This window comes from Peromyscus leucopus, chromosome 7 (assembly GCF_004664715.2).
Source record: "Peromyscus leucopus breed LL Stock chromosome 7, UCI_PerLeu_2.1, whole genome shotgun sequence".
Taxonomy (NCBI): domain Eukaryota; kingdom Metazoa; phylum Chordata; class Mammalia; order Rodentia; family Cricetidae; genus Peromyscus; species Peromyscus leucopus.
In genome coordinates, this window is record NC_051069.1 from 24,560,292 (window position 1) to 24,587,053 (window position 26,762).

The 26,762-nt window shown below is 43.4% G+C and overlaps 2 long non-coding RNA genes across 2 annotated transcripts; one reads left to right on the forward strand and one right to left on the reverse strand.

The window, feature by feature from the left end:
* Window positions 1-219: 219 nt before the first annotated feature.
* Window positions 220-25,941, reverse strand: LOC119088323. The gene is made up of 3 exons (XR_005091959.1): window positions 25,691-25,941; window positions 25,301-25,597; window positions 220-294 (listed from the first exon to the last, which is right to left on the reverse strand). It is a non-coding gene; the product is annotated as an uncharacterized LOC119088323 (long non-coding RNA).
* LOC119088324 lies at window positions 4,556-16,622 on the forward strand. The gene is made up of 2 exons (XR_005091960.1): window positions 4,556-5,059; window positions 15,677-16,622. It is a non-coding gene; the product is annotated as an uncharacterized LOC119088324 (long non-coding RNA).
* Window positions 25,942-26,762: the final 821 nt, after the last annotated feature.

Sequence of the window (26,762 nt, forward strand, 5' to 3'; positions counted from 1 at the left end):
TGCCAGTTCATAAAGCACTGGAATCATGTCTGTGTCCGCACTGTATGCCTCATACCCACTGTGTCACTGACAAGCATAATGCCTGTGGGATGAGTAATTAAAAAAAATAATCCAGCTTCTCAGACCCACTTCCATTTCCACCCACTCGTGCTTTCTAAGAACATACAATAGCATGTCTAGATTCTAGTAATGCAACAAAGGCCTCCCCAGCCTGACTTACCCAGTTCTCCTAGTGTTTGGGTGAGTTTTATCATGCGTGAGTTACCATATCTGTTCTGACCCGCGCTCTTCCACCTAGAAAGTAGTATACACAGACAGGATTTTACCAATCCTGAAAAAAAAAAATCATTGCAATTTTACAACTCTTAGATTTCCAACCCATGTTTCGTTAAATTTATGCTTATTTTGTTTATTCTGTGAATGTAAAAACTCAAATACTTATCCCATGTGTGTCCAGAAGATGAAGTAAATCAACAAGGTGAATGAAGTAACGGTTTGTGAAAGTTAGGTTACAGGAGTAGAGACACCACCTTCATGGCGACCTTGGAATATGCCTTATTCTTCCATGCTTCCCTGTCACTGTCCATGCGCTCTCGTCTCCATCCCCCCAGATGGACATCTTCCAGTACTCACCCTGCTCTATGGCAAATCTGGAAAACTTTTGTTTAATCTCGAGGTTAAAAACTGGGTTTTCTTTCCTCTCAGCTCCCGTTAGTCTAACATGCATCCTTTGCCACAATACATGCTGCAGGATGCCTCACCTCCCTTTGTGCCCTTCTCCAACTACGTCGAGGAACATTCTAGAGCAGATTTCCTCACGTGAGAGAACTAGCTGCAGACCACAGTTCTTCTGTGGAGACTTAGAGCTGGGTAATTTCATCTACTCCTACAGGGATGTCTCACTCGCTCCTACACCTCAGCTTGAGCTCTGGCTAATTTTTTTTCATTTGTTTTCATCTAATAGTTTAATGTATCAATTAAATACACATCACAGAATCATAAAACAATATATGGGAACTCAGTGGACTGAATAAATATAAACTGGCATTAGCCTAAAAGAGACTGCAGCCTCTAGGACCCTGCCTTCTGGGCACTTGAAGATTGTTAATAAATCCTGGACACCACATGCTGCTGCTTATGTCATTTACTCTTTCTCCCTGAATCCTTTTCTTCCCAGTGAACCTGTTGGAACTTGCTTCGTTGCTACAAAATGTCATGAAAATAGCACAGGCTCCTGTTAGGCTGGTACCCCAGTTGTAAGGAGGACACTCAACTGACCCCTTCTCCCTAATGTCTTTCCAAACGCCAGACATTTCAGTTTTCTTGTTTTTAAATTTTATTAACATTTAAGTTATCATACAAGGTAATGTGTCTCATGATGACATGTTTGCACATATGTGCCACTACACTTTGTTCTCATTTCTTCTCCTCAATCACTGACTTTCCTCCATCTGGTTCTCTTTCCTTCCTTCCAATAGTTCCCTCTTCTGTCTTATTACATGCATTCTATTACTCTTTCTACTTCCCCATTCTACTAAGACCTCTTTGCTCATTTTCATGATCCCCTGTTAGTTCACAAACACATATATACACATACACACAGACAGACAGATCGAAGTCATGTCATCATGTTTGTGGGCAAGCATCGTTACCTAATGAACCATCATACCAGCCTCCAAAGCTTTCTTTTATTAAAAAAATTTTTAAAATGACACTCATGATATTAATCACATTTGTGGTATTCATAGATTACATTTGCAGTATCCATTCAATTATATATATATATGTATATATATACATATATATATATATACATATATATATTTAATTTTAAATGTCGAATGTCATTTCTTGAAGAGGGTAGGAGGTCTTAATTACAGGCTCACAGCACAATGGGAGGACCCCGGAGGGCAGAAGTTCACTACTGATGTTTTATAATCTTGCATCTAAGCTGTTAATGCCCATTATTCAGGATACACAGACAAGGAACTTCCCTTAAGCATTCAGGAGGGTGGAACCTGGCAGGGAATGAGCATTGGGAGGATATCAAGGTAAAGGTCCGCAAGCAAGGCAACAGTTATCCAAAACAGGGGCCAGGGCCCTGCAGGTCCCCCTTTTATTAAAAAATGAGCTTTTGACTTGGGTTGCGTGGGACGTCAGCAGGTCACCTTACCCGTCATGGAGATGCCTGCCTAGGCCACACAGGTGCTCTGTCTTAGGTTGGTGAGTGCCCCCAGGAATTACCCGTCTCTGAATACTCATTATCATACCAGCTCAATCATGTGTGAGCTGCATAGTTCATTGCTGCCAAAGATCTCAAAGTGGCACTGGGCTTGCAATCTGTGTGTTCGATACAGAAAAGACAACAGAGGTCCTATCTCACCTATAGCCAGTAGGCTAAAGGCAACTGAGCCATTCCCTTCCTTATCAAGCCATACTGTACATTGGAGTCCTTATAAGATAGTATCCCAAAAGCAACTGGAACTTGAGTTTATAAATTTATAATTTTCAAAGCCAATCGAGATGTATATAACTATTGAATTTAATTTATCATGTCCAATAGAATGAAAGATTAACTAACTGTAGTAGCTACTTTTGTTGCCAGGGTTTCCACTGTGCTAGCTGTAGTAAGCAATTATGAAATGATAATCCCAGAAACGGTAGCAGCGGTGTGCACCATTGTTATAACAGCAACAGTGGCAGCAGCAATGTCAATTTCTCTTCTGGATTGTGTGGACATCCACTGGCATGGATACAACTCCAGGAACATGAACCACCAAGGCCCATTTTCTTGATCCGAGTATGACTTTGGCTGGCAGCTTTTCTGGAGAATCCAATCTTATGCTACAGTTCCTAGTTTTACATTAATGTTTGCCAAAGCTGGCCATATTGGGCTCTCAATCTCCATTGGCATCAGAAGGGTAGATTTTTTTTCATGATGACCCATTAGTTCTCTGTCATGTTGGGCTTCAGCAGCAGCCACAGGGCGTGTTCAGTGCTCAGGAATCCAAACAGGAACCTCATTGTCCTGAGGAAAGACATAAACCAAACTCCGGGGCCACACCAACACTAGATCGGGTCTCCTCCACGTGCTCCTTCCATTGCTCCAGAGGGTGATTTGCAACAGGAGCCCTCCAGTGCTTATCTGCATCAGATCTTCCAGCAAAATCCACCAGTAAATTCCAGCAGAATCCACCGATAAAAAAATTTAAAATATATAAAACAAGGGAAAGAATAGAATGTGAAGAGGAATGATGAGTCCCTAGTTCTCCCTTTTTTTAACTTTAGTAAAATGTTTGTTTGTTTAATATTTAAAATTTTTCTATTTTTATTTATTTTTTATTGTTTAAAATTTATTTATTTATTTTTCTATTATCATCTTGATAGAGTATGTATTCTTATCTTAATAGTGAGATGTTTCATTGAGGCTTGCTCAGTAATTGAGTAAAACCGAAATTTATTATAAGCTGCAGTCGTCCTAGGGACCTCCATGCTATATATATAGCCTCCATGGTTCTGTGGGTTGTAGTCTGATTTTTTATATCTAGAATCCACTTATGAGTGAGTACATACCATGACTGTCTTTCTGGGTTTGGGTTACCTAACTCAGGATGATTTTTTTTCTAGTTCCATCCATTTGCCTGCAAATTTCATGCTTTCATTGTTTTTCTCTGCTGAGTAGTACTCCATTGTGTATATGTACCACATATTTTTCATCCATTCTTTCGTTGACGGGCATCTAGGTTGTTCCTAGGTTCTGGCTATTAGAAATAGTGCTGCTATGAACATAGCTGAGCTCTGGCTATTAAATGTCCTCAGGCAGTCTGCATTAGAAATGGTCAAGGGCAGAGGTGTGTTAAACCTGTCTCATGCTAGCCAATAAGCAACATTGTACACATTTCTTCTTAGCCAAAACAGACCACTGTGGAAACATTTACATCATAGAAATGAGCAAAAGCTAAAAACAGATTTACTTCTGGAGAGCAGATCTAAGTTTACCCTGCTCATAGCAATCTCCAAGGTCAGCCTGTTCAATTAGCCAATTCTCTGTTGTCACTCACTGCCTGCCAGTTCCTCTCCCTGTCCTTGTGAATGATGTCACCTACCAGAAACAGGGACTTTCTTCTTGACTCTATGGCACCCATGTGCAAACTGGAGATGTTGTTCCTCCGATCACTAGCGATAGAAACAACTTGGGTCTGTGCATGTGGCATCCCAGTTACACTACATTTCCTGGCCTCTAAGGTGTTTGGGCCCAGCCATAATATTCATTCTCTGAAGTGAGTAGAATTAGGGTAACATGAATTGCCTCTTCCAGCCTCTTTCCTTATTTTAACCTATGGCACATTAACTTCATCCACAGCCTTGTTTTGATCATACAATATAATGAAAACATCCTGGATCATGAAGGTCCTAAAGCTTCTTTGGCCTGAAACAGGGCCCTCGTTGGTTGTCCAGTGGAGTCTAGGGACTTCTTTTCTAAATGACATTTTCAAACATATAAAATAAAATATAGAGAATTATAGCCAAACTCAATTATATTGAAGTACAGTAATAAACATTTTAAACAACCTAGCTTCTTATTTAGTCATATATTAGTTTTTCATTAGCATACCAAATAACAAGCAGGCAGGTATTATATTTATAATAATTTTGAAGCATTTATAGGTATGGGTGGCATTTCAAGTCTCTTTTTTATTTTATTTTTTTAATCTGTATGTACACGGGTGTTTTGCCTGCATACATGTCAGTGTACCACATGTGTGTAGGACTGCTCCAACATCAAGTTTCTATAAATGTTCAACTAGCCCGTCCAGCTACCCCTGTTCAGATTAAACAATACCCAATGACTCTGGAAACAAAAAGGGAAACTGCAGTCATATTGTCTGGCTTGGAAAGACAGACATCCCGGTGCCCTCCCAGTCACCCTGGAATATGCCTCTCCTGCCTATGAAGAAACCTGGGACCACTGGTTCTCATGAGTCTGACTCTTCCAGAGAAACATGTGTACACCATCTTGGATCTGAAAAATGCATTCTTCAGCCTCCCATCGGCAGAGGTGAGTCAACTCATCTTTGGTTTTCAAATAGACAGGCCCAGAGGGAGGTTGCAGCAGGTAACTTACACGAACCAGGTTGCCCTGGGATTTAAAAATTCTCCAACCTTGTATGATGAGACACTAAATGCTGACCTCCTGCCCTTCCATCAGAGGTTTCCTGGGACCATACTCTTACAATATGTAGATGACCTTCTCCCAACCTCCAAAACTAAAATAGCATATAAGAAGGCCAATGAGGGACTGCTGCAAGCATTACCTTAAGGATATTGGCTAAGACAGCCCAACTTTGTACACCGGAGGCTTCCAGCGGAGGGGAGGCAAGAGGAGCCTGTTATCCTTCAGGTCCCAACTTCAAAGACTAAGAGAAGGTTTGAGATTTCCTAGGTGCGGCGAGGTATTGCTGCCTCTGGATACTAGAGTTTGTGAAGACTTGTATACACCAGCACAAGATGCATGTGTGTGTGTTGGGGGAGGGCACTGAGCCCCTAATCTAGACTGAGACTAAACAAAAGGCATTTGAGGCTTTAAAAGCAGCTCTGTTCCAGCTTCCACTCCTAGCACTTCCAGATGTTTCAGAATGTTTCATCCACAAAACAAGACAAAAGGGGTTCCAAACTTTGGGGCCATGGGCACACTACGGCATTCTTGTTCAAATGATTGGACCCTGTAACTACAGGATGGCCCACCTGCCTAAGAGCAGTGGTGGCTACTGCTAGTTTAATGAAAAACAACAAACAAACAAACAACAGTCAGCTCTGGGACAGGATCTTATACTTACAGCACTTCATGCTGTTATGCTTACACCTCATGAGGTTAGACTTACAGCACCTCCCCTTATAAGCCCTTCTCTGAGCAACACCAGAATGCTGGCCGTATATGACCCAGTATCCGGCTCTACTTTTGGACCATTCTTGAGTCTAGCAGTCAGTTCTGCTGCCTTCTGGCCTGAGGACCACCTGCAGGTGCTTATCTGTGACTGTCACAAGATGAAAGATAAAAGCAGGGATGCGGGAGTTGCAGTAGTCACTTCAGATCCTGAAAGGATTTGGGACTAGGCCAGGTACCTCAGCCCAGAGAGCAGAACTGATCACCTAGACCCTCTCTAATGGGGAAAAGGAGAGTCCACCGCTGTATTCATGGACAGTTGCTATACACTTACTACTGTGCATGCCCACGGTATGATCTCTAGAGAAAGAGGGCTTCTCATCACTGAGGGAGAGGACACTGAAAACAAAGGAAAAAATTTTAGCTCTCCTAGAGGATGTCTGGCTTCCCCTCTGTTGTCTTTCATTACTGAAGACAAAGATGACTTCCCTGAAGCAAGAGGTAACTGGACCACTGACCTTACTGCTTGACTAATGGCCCTAAGACCAGTGGGGCCTATTGATAGTCTGAGGACACACCCTGACCAGGTATTGCCTGAGACTCCATAGTACAACCAAGAGGAAATAGATGAAGAAAAAAAAAAAAAAGACACCAGAGGGAAAGATCATTCTTCCAGAAAGAATTGGTGGGACTCTGGTAATTGACCTTTATCAGGACTCATCTGGGGTCCACAAAACTTTCTGAGTTGCTCAGACCAATATATATTATGCCTGGACTGGAGAGCCTGGAATGGGATGTCTCAGCCAGATGCCAGATGTGTGCTCAAGTAAATCCAAAACAGAGGGCCCTTACCCAGGAAGGGGTCAGAATGAGAAACCAACACCTAGGTGAACTCAGGAAAACTGACTTCACTGAGATCCAGCCTGCCAGGGGGAGATACAAGTACTTGCTAGTTTTTGTAGAGACCGTTTCTGGTGGATAGAAGCATTCCCTACCAAGAATGAAACTGCTCATATAGTAGCTTAAAAACTCCTCCAGGAACTAGACCCCTGAATTGCCTACCCCCTCAGCAATGGGGTCTAACAACGGCCTGGCTTTCATAGCCAAACCTCTCAATTAATAGCTAGAACTTTAGACATAGACTGAAAACATTATTGTGCATTGTGCATGGGGCAGGTAGAAAGAATGGGTTAAAACAAACTCTACAAAAACTCATTAGAGTCTGGTGAATGGTGGGAGAGACCTCTCCTTTGCTTTACTTTGGGTCTGTTGCACTCTGTATAGGGAGGGATTCAACCCCCCATGAGATTCTGTTTGGAAGATCTCCTCCCACTGCTTCTCAAGCTCAGAAACCAGAAGTCAGTAGAAGTCTCTAACCACCTCTTTCTCAAGTCACTATAGGTCCCCCAGTATTCCATAAAGGCTATTCATTGGACTAGTTGAGAGACCCAGCTGACTTCTGAATTCACAAGTGGTTTCCTCTTGTTGGAGGAGTTGTGTGATACTGTCTGGGTCAAGCATGTAGCTAAAGGGGCTCTGAAACCAACTTGGCAAGGACCCTACCTAGCGATTCACTTCACTCCTAGGGCTGTGAAGGTAGCTGGCATCACGCCATGGGTCCATCACACCCAAGTCAATAAAGCAGAAGCTACAGCTACCGCTGCCAAATGGACCATCCCTGGACTCTGGACCCATCGAAATTAATGTTTTATCAGCTCCTGGGCCCTTCATCCTCCTGCCTTTGTGCCTCACCCCGAGTCTTATGTTTTGCCCTGTGGCTATGAATATAGGATCATGGCTCAATCCCCGTCCCCCCCCATCCTCAGGCCTGGACCTGGGAACTGAGGAAGACAGATACAGGGGAAATGATAGTTTGCATAACTACAGACCAACAACTCACATTCCATCTTGACCTTTGTTCACTGATGCCCCCTTTAAATGTTTGGTTGTACTGCGAAAAGAAAAGGTAGGAGAATTGATCTTTTGAGATAAAAATACAGAATTTGCAATTTTTTGCGTGCTCTGAAGCTGGCCCTCCTAGTTGCCAAGAACAAGGGAGTTTCCATCACAAAAACTGAGGTTGTGAAACAGAGGCTTTCTGGAAAATTCCTTGAAAAAAAAATAACGGCCTTTGGGAAACAAGGAAAGCCTGGGGAGTCAAGACTCTATGCCATAGGAAGGGAGCCTAAGGAGAGGTTTAAACCATCCCTCAAGGATCCCAGACCTTTCGGTACTACCCATGCCAAAGTCTTGCTCAACTTCCCTTCCAAAGTACTTAACACACCCAGTACTTAACTATCTCCTGATGTCCTGGAAGCTGAGGGATTCTCATTCCTCTTTTTTACTCTTGACAATGTCCACTACTTAGTTAATCATTTCCAGCCAGAAATTGGCCAGGATGCTGGTTATGCTTAACCTCTAAGCCTCCATATTACATAGGGATAGGAACTAACCAGTCTGTCAGACCATTGACTGACAAAACTCACTGTGACTGGGGGCAGCCCAGATCAGCATTAGAAAATTACAAGGGGCTGAAACTTGTCTAATATTCAAAACCTTACTCTAGGCACCTCCCCTCATTCTGATGCCTGCTGCTCTCTGCCTTGTGGGTTAACACATCTGGGCAGCAGCAATATTACTGGGCCTCTGAGACTACTTGGTGGGTGTGTACGAATGGGTTGACTAAATGTGCTTCTTCTGGTGTTTTCCAAAGTGAGAAACCCCTTTTATGCATCTTGGTACACATTCTGCCCCAGGTATACCTATACAATGGGAAAGGGGGTGGGGAGTACATTTTAATATGAATCTTGGACTATAAAAAAAAAAAAAAGAGGCGTGCCTGCCCTCATCTCACCCCTAGTTGGAGCCTGCATAGTTGTCTCAACAGCCATCTAGAGATGTGTCAGCCTTTATCATGGGAGATAAACACTTAAAATAAATGTGGAAAGGTCGATCAAGACCTAGATGTATCAAAAGATACTGAATGAGAGCAGCAGTTAGATTCCCTTGCAGAAGGGGTCCCCACCAAAGAAGTAATCCTACAAAATTGGAGAGACTTAGATTTACTTCTTGTGAGATAAGGGGGACTATGTCTGGCTTTAGGAGAAACCTGTTCTTCCTATGCTAATCAATCAGGAGTAATTAGGAAACAAAACATTGCTAGGGTTGGGAAAAAACTCAAAAAGAAAGAGAGACAAAGACAAAAATCAGATAATTGGTACTAGTCTCTGTTCTCTTATTCCCCGTAATAACTACTCTGGTATCAATACTGGCTGGGCCTTTTATTCTCTTTCTGATTGAATTAACAGCAAGGCCCTGCATCTTACAAATTACGTATCAGTTCAGTAAAAGTAATGACCTGGGGTAGTCTGAATGTAGTTGACTTCCATAATCTCATAGGGGGTGGCACTATTAGGGGGGCTGGCCTTGTTGGAGTAGGTGTGGTCTTGTTGGAGGAAGTGTGTCACTGTGGGGGTGGGCTTTGAGGTCTCTTTTGCTCCGGATTCTCTCAGTATGGCACTCAGTTGACTTCCTGCTGTCTGCAAGAAGTTGGATTTTCAGCTACTACTCCAGGACCATGTCTGCCTGCATGCCACCATGCTCCCCACCATAGTCATAATGGACTGGACCCCTGAAACTGTAAGTGAGCCATCCCGATTAAATGTTTTCCTTATAAGAGTTGCCATAGTCATGGTGTCTCTTCACAGTAATAGAAACCCTAACTAGGACAAGGCCCTTAGGACCAACGATTTGAACCCATGATTTGACTCATTCATTAAGACCAGTGGGGAATGTAACAGGGCCCCACACCTTAGCACAACTGACTCCATGATGGACGTGCCATTCCTGCTGTAAAACTCAGCATGTAGATAGTATCACCAGCAAAAACAAAAGCAAAGACCTAATCCATCAAAGTGTATAGTTCTAGGGAAGTCTCTAAATGTATTTTGCTTTTTGGCTTCTGTAGTTCTGCTTTTGGCTAACTACTGCTCTTGTTAACTGAAATATATCAACCCAGGGCATGTCTTTTTTGTTGTTGTTGCTGTTTTTGTTTTTGTTTTTTGTTTTTTTTGTGCTTAAAAGCTCACCCTGAGAAAGGCTCAGGGCTACACTGGGATCCCAGACACCCAGTGTGGTCGGTCACCAGCTGGCTAGTAAAGACTTTCTATTGGCTTAGAACCATGTCTGAGAAGTCTTCTCTGGTGAGTACCCACAACGTTTCTGGAGGTCCCACTGAGATCCCAGAGACCAGACCTTGAGACACCTGTGTCGGAAGGCCCTGCTGATGAGAGGTTGCAGTCTACCATAGCCTGGCAGCTTTCTCTAACCTCAGCAACACGGAGGACTCCCTCTCCTCCACAAAAGCTTCCTGTCCTCTAACCAGCCTTATCTGGAGGATGTCTCTAGGCCCAGGATGCTTGACTTATCTCAAGGGTGACCTTTGACGGAGATACCTGCAAACTCTCTTCCCTTGATGACCCACATGGTCATTAGGCAAGAGCTCTAGCCATTTGGATAGGACCCTACTGCCACATACCAGGCCTTGTGATAGAAGCATGCCACTTACTGCAAATTAGGGCTTGTTCCCAGGTTCCCCAATCCTTATTCAGTGGGAATAAAGCAGAGCTGATTCACCAAAGTCTGTCTCCATTCATACTCATGGTTCATGTACAAAGCTCTCTGTAGCTGCTACTGCCTTTTGCCCTCCCACCCTGATGGCCAATAGGCCAGAGGGAAAGAGCACACCCAACAGATGGAGCAGGAGTAGATGAGCACTCCCTCCCTGGGAGAAGAGGCTTTTTAGCCTGGCGGTCCCAACTTGAGGACCAGCAATCTCTTTCTCTTCTGTCCTTTGCTTTACCCCTGGTTTGCAACTTCCTATGGGTCCAAATATGGCTTGAGGTCAATTGAAGCCTCTTGGCCAGAAGAACAACTCTCTGGCATTGGTCAAAAGGTCTTTTCACCTCCCTCTTTGGACCTGACAGCCCAACTGGTCATGGGCAAAAACCTTTATCTCTCTCAAAAAACCTGGTAATGAAAAGGTCATAAACTCCACTCGGGCGGACGCCAGTCTGCGGAGAGGCTTGTACTCGTTAGGACTTTCAATCCCCTGGCGGCTAAATTGCCTCGGGAAAGTGGAACATCTCTGACAGCATTCCCTCTCTTTTCTGTAACAGGAAATTCTTCCCACCAGCTACTCTTCAAGCAAGAAAGTGCAGGGAAAGGCAGTCAGTCCTAGCTGCCACTTGAGTACAGGGACAGAGCCTGTCTCCTGGCCACCCTGCAAGGAGAGTCCGGGCTGGAGCCTTTAGCAGGCTGAACCCACATCCCAGCCTCCTCTTGTAGACAGCTTGCAAGCGCGCGCGGGGGTGGGGGGGGTGGGGGGGGAAGGGGGGCGCTTTTTGTCGCCACCTCACACAGCTGAGGGCCATTAAGTGTCCTTAAGCGTGCTCACCCCATGTAAGCAGGGCCTGGAGGTGGGTTCTGCTCAGTCCTCCCAGAAGATTCAACCCGCCAGCGGCCTCGTTCCCCCTCCCGTTACTCCTCACCCATCCAACGTGTCATTCTTCTCCCCGCATCCTGTCGCTGCTGCCCTGTGGCAGGAGATCTGGCTTCAGCTGGCAAGGGACAGCAGGGATCTGCGGACCAGGCCAGGGGCAGCCCAACTGCCCTCCCGAAAGCACTGCTTGTTGAATACAGGGGATCGCTGTGCTCTTGCACAATGCACCAGGAAATTTCGGACTGTCAGGCACATCTGACTTTTCCTCTGTTCCCAGCGGATCCCAGCCCCACCCCTCCTTCCCTCCTCAAATAGGCAACAGGCCTCCACTAGAGGCAGAGCACTTCCACAGCAATGTTTCCCAACCATCTTCTTCCAGAAACTACAATCTACAAAACCTTAAAAACACACTAAATATCTATTTCTCTATATCTTAAAAATTACTACATTAACTCTTATCTCAAAAATCTATAGGATGTCCATTAAGGCAAGGTTAAAAAATCTATATAGTTTGTAACAAAATCTCTCTCCCATGGGAAGTTTTTTTCCTCTGGAAAGCTGTGTCTTTAAAAAGTTTGTCTAGTTGTTTGTGTGTCCTGGTGTGTTCATAAATGTCGTTTAAATATGACATGGAGATAAAGGTGGGTTAGATATCTTTGTCTGTCACCCTTACTGTCTTTACAGTCGCCACGTGGCTACCCTTTATGGCCGGACCTCAGAATACACCTCTGAGTCCTCTGGCCACTAGATTCAGGTTAACAAAAGTTTAAATATCCTTTTGCTGTAGATAACATTAAAGATATTTTTTTTGCTGTTCTATTTTATTAAAAATCTGTATCTAGAGTTGGGGTCTGGCTTTCCTCTTCCCTGGATTCAAGCATGTTTAAAAATTTTCTTCAATGTCCTGTATCAGCCTGGGCCTCCTGACACAGAGACTAAAACAGAACAGCCAAAAAATTAAACTTGGTTTATATAAACATTCTACACCTCCAAATGCATAACTACATTTACTGGATTTGGTTAAAAATCTATTAAATCTATAAAAAGGGCATAAAGTTTAAATCTTGAGTTACAAAGATCTAAGCAAATGTCTTAGGGTCTATATGAGATATATTAAGATGCATAAATGCAAGCCATAAAGGTCTGAGTATATGAAAGCTTAAATTGTGATAAGAAAATAATTTAAGTATTTAAATGCAAGTTATTTTAATTGCAAATTATTAAAGTATGTCAATACAAATGATAGAGGTCTGAAGACACCCATTCCTGAATTGTGAGGATCTAAAAAAGATGTTTTTGAAATAATTGGAATGGATACAATTTAAAAAGGTGTAAAAATGGCTTAAGGTATACAAAAATGCTTCAGGTTTCTTTCCCTCATGCTAATATTATACTAAGACTTTTTTTTTTTTTTTTTTTTGAGACAGGGTTTCTCTGTGTAGCTTTGTGCCTTTCCTGGAACTCACTTGGTAGACCAGGCTGGCCTCGAATTCACAGAGATCCGCCTGGCTTTGCCTCCCGAGTGCTGGGATTAAAGGCGTGAGCCACCACCGCCCGGCTATATTAAGACTTTTAAAAGCTCAAAGTTTTAGCATTAACCAACGGAGTTCTGACAAGCTATTAATGTAGCTCTAAAACTACTGACTACTTACTGTTTAGTCACAAGCTCAAGATTTTAAATTTCCTTTGATTGTCCTGTAAATATAAACTTAAAAATACTTCTCACTGGACTAAAGACATCTCTGTCCAATCTATATCTGACTCTCTAAACAAAGGAAAAAATGTTCATGTTTTTTAACCTAAAGCCATAGCCTTTACTATGACCCCAAGTTGTAAATCAGTTCCAGCTGTTTTACAGGCAGCAATTAACTGTCTTTTCTACAGTGGGGATTTCAATACAATGTTAATGCTAATACATATAAAACTTTTATCTCCCTTGGTAAACTAAAATTTGTATAAACTTGAAGGAATGGAAGTCATGAGGTTTGGATCCACCTGTCAACAAATGAAACAAAAAGGATTCCAAGTGTAAGATTATCTTACGCTCTTAGACACTGACTTCTGCCCAGTCTATATTTTAACAGATTTCCAACTGACTGACAATCACCACCTAGGAAACATCTACAAATTACATGCTATTGAATTCTGGACTTTCTAAAAGTTAATATAAACCAATCCAGCTGATATTAATGCTCCCTATTCCTTCACCCAGAACAGCTAATCAGATGCTTCTGATAAGCAAGCCTCTGACTAAGCCTTTCAGCTTTCCTGAACTCTGACAACCTATGCCTCAGTTCAGATGGAAACAGCTGTGAAAGGCATGATCCCTGTCCCGTTAACAGTTGCTGGATGGGCTAAGTCCCTAAAATAAGGAACAAAGTAGCTACCTATAATGCCAATTGACATACAAAAATGGACTCAAATTTATCAATAGGTGGATTCATTAATTAAAATAGTTCTTAAAAGATAGTGTCCGCCTAGAGACCAGGTAACTTCCTAGTACTCTGGGTGTTGTACTTCTTAAAGTATAACAACATAGCCTTATAAAAAGTTGTGGTGACATATGGGTTTTGTCTGTATAAGCCCCAACAACATATATATCAAAGCCACACAACTAAAAAGTTTCCAGATGGTGGCTCTGACAAGATTCCATCTTGGTCAATGTTTAAAATTTTAATAAAAGCTAATTTTTAACTTTATCTTCTGTCCCTAATATATATCTGTTTCAAACCTGGGACACGAGGCTGAGGTGTCTATTCAACATATCAAAGCTGGACCTGACTGCCAAGTTCTCCCACGATCCCTTAGTTCTTACATGTTGCAGGGTATGGCTCACATACCCTATCATAAATTAAAAAAATTTAAAAACTAATAATGGTCCCACCTTTACCAGCTCCCAATTCAAGGCCTTCTACTCACAATGAAAGCTTGCCCACCACACAGGGGTTCCTTACAATACCCAGGGGCAAGGGATCATAGAAAAAACACACATCAAACTCTAAAGGCTCAACTTAAAAACAACAACAACCACCACAACAAAAACCGAACATCTACACCTTTAACAATGCAGTTGGCAATGGTAGTGGCCATCCTAAAAATACTCTATATCTACAAAAACTCCAAGTACCTTCCCAATTTAATATGATGGCATTACCCCATGGATGGAAATATGGACTGGACCTGACCCCCTCCTCACAACCGGAAGAGGTTTTTTTTTTTTTTTTTTTTTTTGCTTGAGTTGAAAGGAACACAGCTGAGGCCTATTCAGATCCCAGCCAGAAATGTCCAACATCACCCCACCAACCAAAAAGATGGGTTGCCTCTCACTGACCGGTCAGGGACAGAGGAGGTAGAAGAAACACCACCCCTTGCAGAACAACAAAATCGCCTGAAAGGACACCCCTGATCTGGTGGCCACTGCCCAAGCCATATTCCCTCCATTCTATCTCCCCTCTCTGCTATTTTAATGACAGTCTTTGTTATATTACAGGCCTGTCCTGCCACTGTTCAACTCCCTAATTCTCAACCCAACACCCGCCACTGGTGTTTTTCCCTTCAGGAACTCTCTGAGAAGAACCCCCCCAAACAAACAAACAAACAAACAAACAAACAAACAAACAGACCAAGAGATTTGATCCATGGACTGCTCTAACCAAGGATGCAGTTCCTGTTTTAAAGCCTAAATAATCAACTTACCATTATTATAGATAACCGCTGGATGAAAGATGAAGAACAGGTGTCATGAGAAAACTATACCCTACTTGTTATGCTGTACATCCCTCTGCTGATATTCATATTTCTCCACAGCTGGTGTGGACCTCTCAGTCCACACTAACTCATAAAAATATTCCTAGGGGGCTGGAGAGATGGCTCAGAGGTTAAGAGCACTGCTTGCTCTTCCAAAGGTCCTGAGTTCAATTCCCAGCCCACCCTGCCTACAATATGGTCAATATGTTGTTAACTTTCTCCCTGATTTCAGCACCTACCCTAATGTCTCTGACTGCTTCTTTTATGCATCCAGCAATAGACTTCTGCTGATAGCTGTACGGGTCAATATCACTCTCCTTTACCCCAGGACTAATGTCTCACTAACATCACTCTTCTCAGACTGACATGCATTGCCCTTCCCCTTCTTCTTTGGTATAAAAGAAAAATAATCTCCTACATAGACACCCCCCCCAAACAGGGTTTTATACCTCTGTTGTGATTATTCTACAGGGCTATCTATATGAGGGAAAAAAAAGACACTGCTGTTCACCAACGACAAACGACATTCTTTCCTTTCCCCGTAGGAATAGGACTTGTCATCTCTCATGAATCTTCTGGAGGCTACAACAACTACCACTGTCCAGACAAAACATCTGGCTGGAAACTTTCGAGACAAACTTGATCAGGCAATGAGTCATTTCAAAGACAGATGCGCTCTCTGGCTGGGGTCGTGCTCCCAAACAGAAGAACACTAGACCTAATAACTGCTGATCATAGGGGGACTGGCTTGGTATTGGGGAACAAATGTCGCTTCTATGTAAACAAATGTGAAAACTAATGTCAACACCCCCCCCAAAACTCCACAAAGACCTACTCTCAAAATTCCAGCCCATAGAGCAAAGTAGCTGCTTCCATGATCCCTTATTTTCTTGGCTCCTACCCCTTTTCAGTCCTCTTATTATGCTGTTTTGTTTTGATGCTTGCCCCTGCCTTATTCAGTTCCTCCGGTGACAGATCGCCATCATTGCTAAAATTACCACCAGTCAGGTCCTGGTTCATTACCAGGCCCAGAACCTTCTTGACACAGGCACCAGGTTCCTCAAGGCTTATGATGACACCTCTCTATTATAAAACAAAACGGGGGGAGATGTCGGAAGGTCCTGCTGATGAGAGGTTGCAGTCTGCCATAGCCTGGCAGCTTTCTCTAACCTCAGCAACATGGAGGACTCCCTCTCCTCCACAAAAGCTTCCTGTCCTCTAACCAGCCTTATCTGGAGGATGTCTCTAGGCCCAGGATGCTTGACTTATCTCAAGGGTGACCTTTGACAGAGATACCTACAAACTCTCTTCCCTTGATGACCCACATGGTCAGTAGGCAAGAGCTCTAGCCATTTGGATAGGACCCTACTGCCACATACCAGGCCTTGTGATAGAAGCATGCCACTTACTGCAAATTAGGGTTTGTTCCCAGGTTCCCCAATCCTGTATATTCCTTATTCAGTGGGAATAAAGCAGAGCTGATTCACCAAAGTCCGTCTCCGTTCATACTCATGGTTCATGTACAAAGCTTTTTGTAGCTGCTACTGCCTCTTGATGTGAGACGTCACTGGGTCCCTCTGTCTGTTCAGATGTATGAATGTGTGGTGGTCACCTCAGGTTGTTTTTAGTGTGTGTGTGTGTGTGTGTGTGTGTGTGTGTGTGTCTTTCTGTGTTTTCCATCAGTTTGTTTCCCTGAATTGACCTGTGGTTTTCTTTGGTGTGAGACCCTTCCTCCACCCAGGGTGAGGCCTGTGCTCCCTCCTGTTGGGGAGCTGAATCCTTTTGGCTCTGCCAGGTCACCCAGAGAACCCCCCCCCCCAACTCTCTGCCTGTCCCACTCCAGGAACAGGAGTGCATGACAGCTTTGTTGCTTGCTTCCTGCTCATAGTCAGGGTTGGTCCCTGTGTGGAGGTGGGGAGGGACCTGGCCTCTCATCCAGCGCACAGAGAGGGGGAAACAGTTCCTCCGGGTGATCATTTCCTCTGCTCTGTGCCTGCTCTAAGCAGCCCCAGGGAAGGGGAAGGAAAAAGGAAAATTCCACTCCTTTCTTTTTCATAATTTGTGTCTCTTTTTCAAGCAGTGATCCATAAAACTCACCATTCTCTGAAAAAAAAAAAAACCCAAATGAACAAACAAACAAAAATCAAAACAAACAAACAAACAAACAAACAAAAATGCCCCTGAGCTGGGCAGGGCATTGCTGCCAGGCAACATAGCCTGGACAGAATAGATTTTCCATTCTGTCCAGCACTGACTAAGGAGACTTTAGACAATTTACTTTTTAAGAAAGATTAGACAGCTGCTAAAAAGATTTCCTTTGTCACCCAGTCAGCCCCAGAAATTAGAAAAAAATTTAAAAGTAAAAAAAAAAAAATTAAAGATATAGCAGGTCCTGGTTGCTGGAGGTATCTCAGCTCAACGGGTGTTTGACAACAGAGAACGGATTGGGACAAGACCTTTTGAATAAACTGTAAGTCACCATCAGCCTCTCTGATGATGAGACATAGTTAGACTTACAGATACCCAGCACAATTTTGTTGTCTCACCCTCTGTCAGAAGACTATCTCCTAGATGAAAGTTCTGTCTCCAATATACAGTTGGACTATCTCTCATATTTTTAACAAAGATTCCTGGGGGTATAGGCAGAAACCAACACCAAGCTTCTATAATTGTTCAACTAACCAGTTCAGCTACCCGCCACCCCCACCCCTGCTTTGTCCAAATTAAACAATACCCAGTGACCCTGGAAACAAAAGGGTAAATAGCAGCTCCTATTGCCTGGTTTGGAGAGACAGACATCCTGGTGTCCTTCCAGTCTCCGTGGAATACACCGCTCCTGCCTGTGAAGAAAATTGGGACCTCTGATTCTCATGAGTCAGATTCTTCCAGAGAAACATGTGTACACTGTCATGGACCTGAAAAATGCATCCTTCAGCCTCCAATTGACAGAGGTGAGTCAACCCATCTTTGCTTTGTAACGGACAGATCCAGAGGGAGGTTACAGTGAGCAACATTCCTAGACCAGGTGGCCCCAGGATTTAAAGACATTAAATGCAGACTTCTTGTCCTTCTATTAGAGATTTCCTGGGAAAATAGATTATAAAAGGGCCACCGAGGGACTGCTGCCAGAGTTCCAACTAAGAAAGCCCAACTTTGTACATCAGAGGCTGCCTATCTTGGCTCCCAGCTGAGGGAGGCAAAAGGGGCCTGTCTCAGAGTAGGATTGCGGCCATCCTTCAGATCTCAACTCCAAAGACCAAGAGAAGGTTTGAGAGTTCCTGAGTGCTGCTGGATATTGCTGCCTCTGAATACTAGTTTGTGGAAATAGCAAGGTCTCTATCCACCAGCACAAGGAGAGGAGGGGGCGGGGGGGAAACTAAGCCCCTAATCTGGACTGAGACTAAACAAAAGACAAAAGGGGTTTTAACCCAAATTTTGGGGCCATGGAAATGTCCTATGATGTACCTGTCCAAACTATTGGGCCCTGTAGGCACAGGATGGCCCCCTGTCTAAGAGCTATGGAGGCTGCAATTAGTTTAATTAGTTTAATAAAAGGAAAGTTAACTCTAGGTCAAGATCTTCTACTCACAGTACCCCACGATGTGGTTGAGGCCCTTCTCTGAGAAGTATCAGACTACTGACTGTTTGACCCAGTACCAGGCCCTACTCCTGGCCTACTCTTGAGTCTGGTCTGAGAAACCCACCACTGTCAGTTCATCAATTTTGCCTGACGACCCAGGTGCTCATCCCTGACTGTCCTGAGATAAAAATTAACTCAGGAACCTGGGAGCTGCGCTAGTTACTCGAACTGAAACAATTCGGGCCCAAGCCAGGTACCTCAGTCCAGAGAGCAGAACTTTGATCTGACCTAGGCTCTCAGGGAAAAGGAAAGTCCACCACGACATACACGGACTGTCGATCAATATGCTTTTACTGCCAGCTATGTCCACGATGTGATCCATATACAGAGGCCATCTCACCCCCAGGAAAGGGTCATTAAGGAATCCCGGCCCTCCTGAAGACTGTTTGGCTTTCCCTATGAATTGCTGTCCTCCACTGCTGGCCGATGACCTGGCTGGGGGACAAATGGCCCTGAAGACCAGTGGAGCCTATTGATATTCTCGTGACATACCTTGACCCTCTGCTACCCGAGACTACATAGTAAAGACAAGAGAAAGAAAGGGGGACAATTCAAACCCATAGATAGAGGACACCAAGGGAAAGGTTAGAAACAGTTGGCAGGACTCTGGTAACTGACCTTCACCAGGACACTTGTCTGGGGTCCACAAAACTTCCTGAGTTACTCTGGATAGCCTGGCATGGGATATCTCAGCCAGATGCCAGGTTTGTGCTCAAGTAAATCCAAAACAGAGGGCCCTTACCAAGGAAGGGGTCAGAAGGACACACCAACATTTCTGGAAAAATGGCCTTCTGGGGGAGGATAAAAAGTACTTGTTAGTTTCTATAGATATCTTTTCCGTGTGGGAAGATGTGTCCCCTACTCAGACTGAAATTGCTCATATAGTAGCTTAAAGGTTCCTTCAGGAACTGGTCCTCTGGTTTGGCCTCCCTCTAGCTGTGGGGTCTGACAATGGCCTGGCTTTCACAGCCCAAACCCCTCAATAAATAGCTAAAGTGTTAGACACAGATCGACAACTTCATCGTGCATGTAGACCTCTGAGTTCTGGCCAGGTAAAAAGAATAAACAAGACCTTAAAAAAACCCCTATCAAATCTCTCATTGGAATCCAACAAAGGATGGATAGGCCGCCTGTTTTTGCTTTGGCCCACTGTACCCCACATAGGAGGGATTTGCCCCTCCTCTATGAGATTATATTTGGAAGAACTCTCCCACTGCTTCCTAGGCTCAAAGAACAGCAGTCGGCAGAAACCTCTAGCCATCCTTTCTCAAGTCACGGCAGCCACCCCAGTACTCCATAAAGTGTCTGGCAGAGACCCAGCTGACCTCCAAATCCTCCACAAGTTTTCCTTTGTTCCAGTCCAGTGACACTGCCTGGGTAGCCAAAGGGGCGCTAATCAGAAAAGGACCCTGCAAGGTGATTCTCTGCTCCTACGGGATGAAGGCGGTAGGCATTGCACCATGGATCCACCACACCCAAGTCAAGAAGGTGGAGGCGACAGGGGCTGCTGCCGAACGGACTGTCTCCAGACTACGGAGCCATTGAAATTAAGGTGTTCCTGGGCCTGGGGCCCTTCCATTCCCTGCCCCTCTACCTCCTCCTGGCTTGTGTTTGGTATGAATACAGGGTTATGGTCCAACCCTCATGGCCCTCTGGCCTGGACCTGGATACCGAGGAAGATAGTAGAGGGGAGGTTTTCTAGTGCAGACCAGCAACCCATATTCATCTTGATCTTTGCTCACAGAGGCCCACTTTAAATGTCTAGTCGAATTGGAGAAAGGAAAGATATGGGGGTTTATCTTTTGAAATAGGAACACAGAGGTTACAGTTCTATGCATGCCCTGTGACTGCCTCCCCCCCTAATTTCCATGAACATGGAGTTTCCATTGCAAAAACTAACAAAACAAAACAAAACAAAAAACTGAGGTTTCCAAAAAAAAAAAAAAAAAAATCCCTTGAAAAGATTCTGGCCTTTGGAAAACAGCAAAACCTGGGGAATCAGACTTTATGCCACAGGAAGGGACCCTGGGGATAGAGTTAATCATTCTCAGCCAGAATTCAGCCAGGATTGCTGGTTATGCTTAAACACCTGGCTCTGTACTACAGAAGAATAGAAACTAACCAGACTGTCAGCCCATTGGCTGGCAAAACTCATGTGACTGGGGGCAGCCCGAATTAACATTCAAGGACTTAACCTAGACACTTCCTCCTGTTCTGATGCCTGCTATTCTGCCTTATGGGTTAATTTATTTGGACAACAACAATATTATGGAGCCCCCGAGACTACTTGGTGGGCGTGTACCAATGGTTTAACTAAATGTGCCTCTTCTGATGCTTTCCAGACTAAATAGACAGGTTGATCAGGACCCAGAGATAATAAAAATTTCTATTTCTGAATTAGAACAACAGTTCTATTTCCTTACAAAAATGATCCTACAAAATTGAAAAGGCTTAGATTTACTTCTCATAAGATAAAGGAAACTATGTATATGTGTGGCTTTGGGGGGGGGGAAGCCTGTTATTTCTGCACTAATTGATGAGGAATAATTTGAAAAAAAAAATGTCTTGCCATGGTTGGAAAAAACAAAAACCTCACAAGAGAAAGAGATAATGACATAAATCAGATAATTGATGCCAGTCTGTTCTCTTGGTCTCCCTGGCTAACTACTCTTCTATCAGCCCCGCCCAGGCCTTTAATTCTCATTCTAATTGGATTAACAGTGAGACACATGCAAAAAGCCTGCTAGACTTCATTGCTGTTAATCTGTAACAATGACTCTAGTAACAGACATCAAGTTCTCTGCCTTGTCTGTATAGACTTGATTCTATGTATCTGATGGTTTAGTATGGTTTTTTTTTTTTTTTTTTTTTTTTTTTTTTTTTTTTTTTTTTTTTTTTTTTTTTAACATGAATCTTTATTGGCCACAGGTACTTGAGGGGGATGAGCGGGAGGAGTGGGTGGACCTGGTGCTAGTCTGGTCGTAGCAAAGTTTTCTTAGACTACTAATTGCAAAATGGTTCCTTGCAGTGGGCCTGAGACAGCACCCGGGCCTGTCAGGTAGGCTGATTTCCCTGTGAGGCCCTGTGGTGTCCCTAGTCACAGATGGCTAAGGCCCCAATCAAGGAAGTGAGACTGACCGCCTTCTCTGCAGCTCTCACGGCTCTTCTGTTTCAAATTTTCTCCTAGGATTACCCCCAAACATGCTTTCTGGTCCCTCCAGCTGCCTTCAATTCTTATCATGTTATACCTTCATGGTCAAAATTTTCTACAGTTTTGTGGGAGAATTCAAGGGACCAAGTGTGAGACCAAAATGAGCCATCTTAGAAATAAGACCAAAATGCTTTCACCCTAAAATTAAGGCCTAAGATTTCTCCTTTTGGGAATAGGCCATTAGTTACTGAAACCAGTCAGTTCAGATTCCAGAAACCAGGAAGTGTAGAAGTTCGGAGTCACAAGGTAGTCAGGAGGTAATGCCTTCCAGACTATGGAATGTCCTCTCCCTGGTTTCCAGGGTAACTGACCACAGAAATGCCCCCACCAGAGGGCAGCCAATGAGAAATGGTGGTGGGCAACCACTCCCTTAGAAGTAATTTCTAGAAGTCCCTAGAAGCGAGCCAATCAGAATTGTACCTGTACTAGCACCCCTAAATGATGTAACCTTGTGACTTTTCCCTTTAAAAACTGAGCTTGCAGACAGGTGGGCGCTTCCTCCAGCCTCCACTGCGCTGGATGTATTGGACGAAGTCCCTGCCTAGGCTTGTATTGCTTTTGGATATCCAGAATTACACCTTGCTTTTGCATTCCGGCATGCTCGTCTTTGGTGGTCTCTCTGGGGGTCACGATCTGGGCACAACACAAGGTTGATGGACACAGGTTAATTGGCTGAAGAAAATGACCATGTAGTTCCCACCAGCATGAATCCCTTCTTCGGGACCCAGTCTCCTCCAGAGTCTGCCAAATTTTAATTTTAATTTAATTAATTTTTTTTTTTACCATCCTTAAATATATTCAGAGTAATTTAAACATTTTATCTATGCTTTTAAGAGTTTTCTACTGGGACATGTTATTCCCATACAAACAACTCTTGGTTTTTTCCATCAGGAACTTTCTCACCTGACTTTCACATATTTTATCAGCCCATCTCCATTCATTTGTCTTTCTGTTTGGATTTATTTTTCCTCTCTGTCTACATTCCTTTCTCCCTTTTTGACTTTACTATGCTAATTGGGATTAAAATGATTCTATATTCCCAAACAATTCGGATTGCCAGTTATAGAGGCTGCTTAAGTAATTTCTAATGTATTTGAGAAATTTCAGCATGCTCCTTTGACCTAATCTTTTTTTAGTTTCTCTCTCTCTCTCTCTCTCTCTCTCTCTCTCTCTCTCTCTCTCTCTCTCTCTCTCCTCTCCCTCCTTCTCTCTCTCTCCCCTTCCTCCCTTTCTCCTCTCCCCCAGCCACCTCTCTGGCCCTGCAGAAGACAATCTGAAGGAGAATCAGTTCTTTCCTTCTAATGTGGGTGGGTTCCAGGAACCGAATTCAGGGCATCAGGCTCAGAGACAAATGCCTTGACCTCCTAAGCCATCTCTGTAGAGCTTAGTTCCTAAAATAAATGTACACTTAAATATTTGCCGGCAAGTGAAGGAGCTTATAGAATTATACTCCATTTACATGTATTATCTCAAATTTCTGTTGTTGTTAGCTTGGCAGGTATATAAATTTTAAAATCATTATATGCTATGAGGTATTATTTTGTAGAACGATCATTCATTTAGCTTCTCATTTTTCATTCTTTGTTACATTTCTGTTTTATCATTTAGGGATATTTTTTCTTCTGCTTAACATCACCTATACTATTCTGTAATTTTAAATCTTCTGGTGGCAGATTCTCAAAATTATATTTTCCCTCTTATTTTATTTTTATACTGATGGCTATTTTTGCTGAGTATAATTCTGTGTTGTTAACTGTTTGGCATATTTAAAGTGCATTGGTACTTTCAAAGTGTTGCTTCTTTTCCCTTTTATATGCCTAATTACTCTGTTCTTATCTATTTTTTTCTAGAATCTAGATGTCTCTGGTCTCCCTGTCTCGGTAGCTCACTGATATATATTTTCTTTTAAAATAAATTCTTGTGGCTGATATGCAGAAATTCTAGTGATTTGCTTTTATAGGATTTCCCAGCAGCACACATTCAAATCAGATGATTGTAAGGAATTTATTGGATAGTCCTTCTGTCTACCCGTCATTGTTAGTTTAAATTTGTACCAAATGTAGATGAACATCTGGTGACTAATATTCAGTATTTGCTCTTTCAGTGAGTTCTATTTGATCGAGGAAGTTCTTTCCTAAAAACATAGATTGTAGTTTTTAACACTGTTAGAAGTTGAGCTAACTTGAAAGGCCTTTTGTGATTGATCAGGGTAGTTATGTAATTTTTTAAAATGCATTTTCAGGTGTGATGGAATACACTAATATATTTTCTAAAGTCAAAACATATAACCATGGCTGACTGAAACTCAACCAGGTCATAACATAAGTCACAATTTCAATAAGACCCTATTGTTGGTATAAATTAATGAGAGTATAAATTAATGCAGTCATGTTTGGAAGCAGTATGGTGCTGTCTTGTCTGTCTGCTCTGTTTTAAACTGTATCTACTTAGACCTTAGGTCCAGGGAATTCACTGTGTGTAGATCGCAAAAGACCTCTTACTGAGACCCATAAAAAAAAAATTCCTGGCCGGGTGGTGGTGGCGGCGGCGCACGCCTTTAATTCCAGCACTCGGGAGGCAGAGGCAGGCGGATCTCTGTGAGTTCGAGGCCAGCCTGGGCTACCAAGTGAGTCCCAGGAAAGGTGCAAAGCTACACAGAGAAACCCTGTCTCAAAAAAAAAAAAAAATCCCTGATAAAATTTTATTTCAGTAGACTATGTAATTCTGTATGTGGATAACATGGACATTAATTTGTATTACTAGTTATAAAATCATTAAGAAAATCTGGAAGATGTCATCTGGCATTCAGAAGCAATCCCCCACCCCAGGCTCTCGTTCAAGGGGAAGAGCTAAGTGGGGGAAGTAACAGCGTGGTAAATCTTCCCCACCATTCTTCCTGTATAGTAAACAACTTCACAAAGCAAAATGTGCAAAGACAAATTTTAAATAGATGCTTTTAAAAGCTTTAAAAAGGCTGCTTTTCTGACTTAAGAAGACAACCTTTTATGGAATGGCACCAGGCCAACAGGACAACTCCGTCCCTTTAGAAAGCTTTCCAGACTAATTCTCGACCACACTGAGCTTTCTCACATCCTGTGATCCCACGGCATATTCACATCTACCCCATCAGGGTACTATCACAGGAGAAAAACCAAGCTAAGCAGTGTGATCAGCTGCAAAAACATATTACTGATATTTGCTGTGGGGCTTTTCCCAGGGTAGATGTGACAAGCATCTGCTCATGCACAGAGAGCAGACAAAGGCACAGTCCCTCCCCAGTCTATCTAAGTGAACCCATGGTTCTACAGGGTTACTTACAGGAAGGAGCATGGTGACCCAAAGCAGCCCTGTCACCAGTATCCCACCGCAGCATGGGTGAGAACTGCTTCAACTGCACCTGGAGCTCTCTGACCCGACCTGCAGGCAGCTCCTCTGGGCCATCAGTTGTTTACTGCTTTTACAAATTTTGGGAGGAGTCTTGCAATCTTTAGCTTTCTGAGCTTCTAGAACAGTTTTAGATTCTTGTCCTGAGCCGTCGGAACTCCCTTCTAGGAAGGCAGGTTTTAATTTGAAGGAAATAGTTACACGACCCTTTGTAGCAGAACCAACCAAATACTGTCGAAAAAAATAGTAAAAAATAAAGGATGCAGAGGAAACAGCCTTTCTTTTGATTTGTATTTAGTACAAATAAAACTCTGCCAAACTTACCTTGCTCCTTTTCGTCTATCTGAAACAGCCTTTTCCTTTTCGACTCGATGTTGTAGTTGTCCGGGGAGACATGTGTGATATGTCTCCTTCTTTGGCCTATTTTAATTTTCAAAATTAACGTAGTTGACAATGAGAGCTTTGTATTTGTGCAATGTGGTAGAAGTTGAACGACAGGGAAGGAAGAGCAAGGGAGGGGGGAGAAAAGGGAGAAGGGGAAGCAAAGGGAAAGAAAGAGAAAGAGAGATGGAGAGAGAGAGAGAGAGAGAGAGAGAGAGAGAGAGAGAGAGAGAGAGAGAGAGAGAGAAGGGAGGGGGAGAGAGATAAAGCCTGGTATAAGTCAGGACAGCAGAGCAAGAGCAGAGCAAGGAAAGAAAGACCGGAAGGACATGAGTCACCATTTCCTTTCGTTGCATTGAGTTCTTCTTTCTTATTACGGTTCATTTTCATTACAACACCAAAATGGGGGAGGCAGGCTAGAGATCAGCCTTGATTTGATGACAGACCCTAACAACTAGCAGCTGTTTCCATGACTGTGGACAGAAGCAAGGGACTTAATATCTACCCCAAAGGGACCCTTGAATGCCTTAGGTCCGGTAGGACAGTAGGAAGGGTTACCAAATGGGAGTCACTTAATACATATAAAAACTCACACCCCCAAAACAGGGCGGGAGTCTCCTAGCCCTGGAGTCTTTCCTCTCCCTGGGGAGCGGGACAGTCTGCAATGCTTGCCATGAAGTTTGCTTTTGTTTGCTCTGAGCTCTTTTGATTCCTCAGTCTATGGACAGAAAGGAGCCACATGCTAGCTGGCATCAGTTGTCACCAAGCCGCAGCAAGCTGTCACCTCAGCAGTGAAGCCTATAGGGTTCTTGGTCTCCATCCTGACAGCCTAGGGAGGGTCTAACTCACTCCCAGCCCGCACAGGGACACAGGGAAGGTCTGAGTTGAAGGAGAATTTCAACAGAAAATTCTGTCCTATTCATCGTTCAAAGGACTGCTAGAAGAATCTGATCCAGGTAATGTGTCTTTGAGGAAGGGGTAGGGAGAAAAATTCCATGGCCAGTGCAGCCTTGAG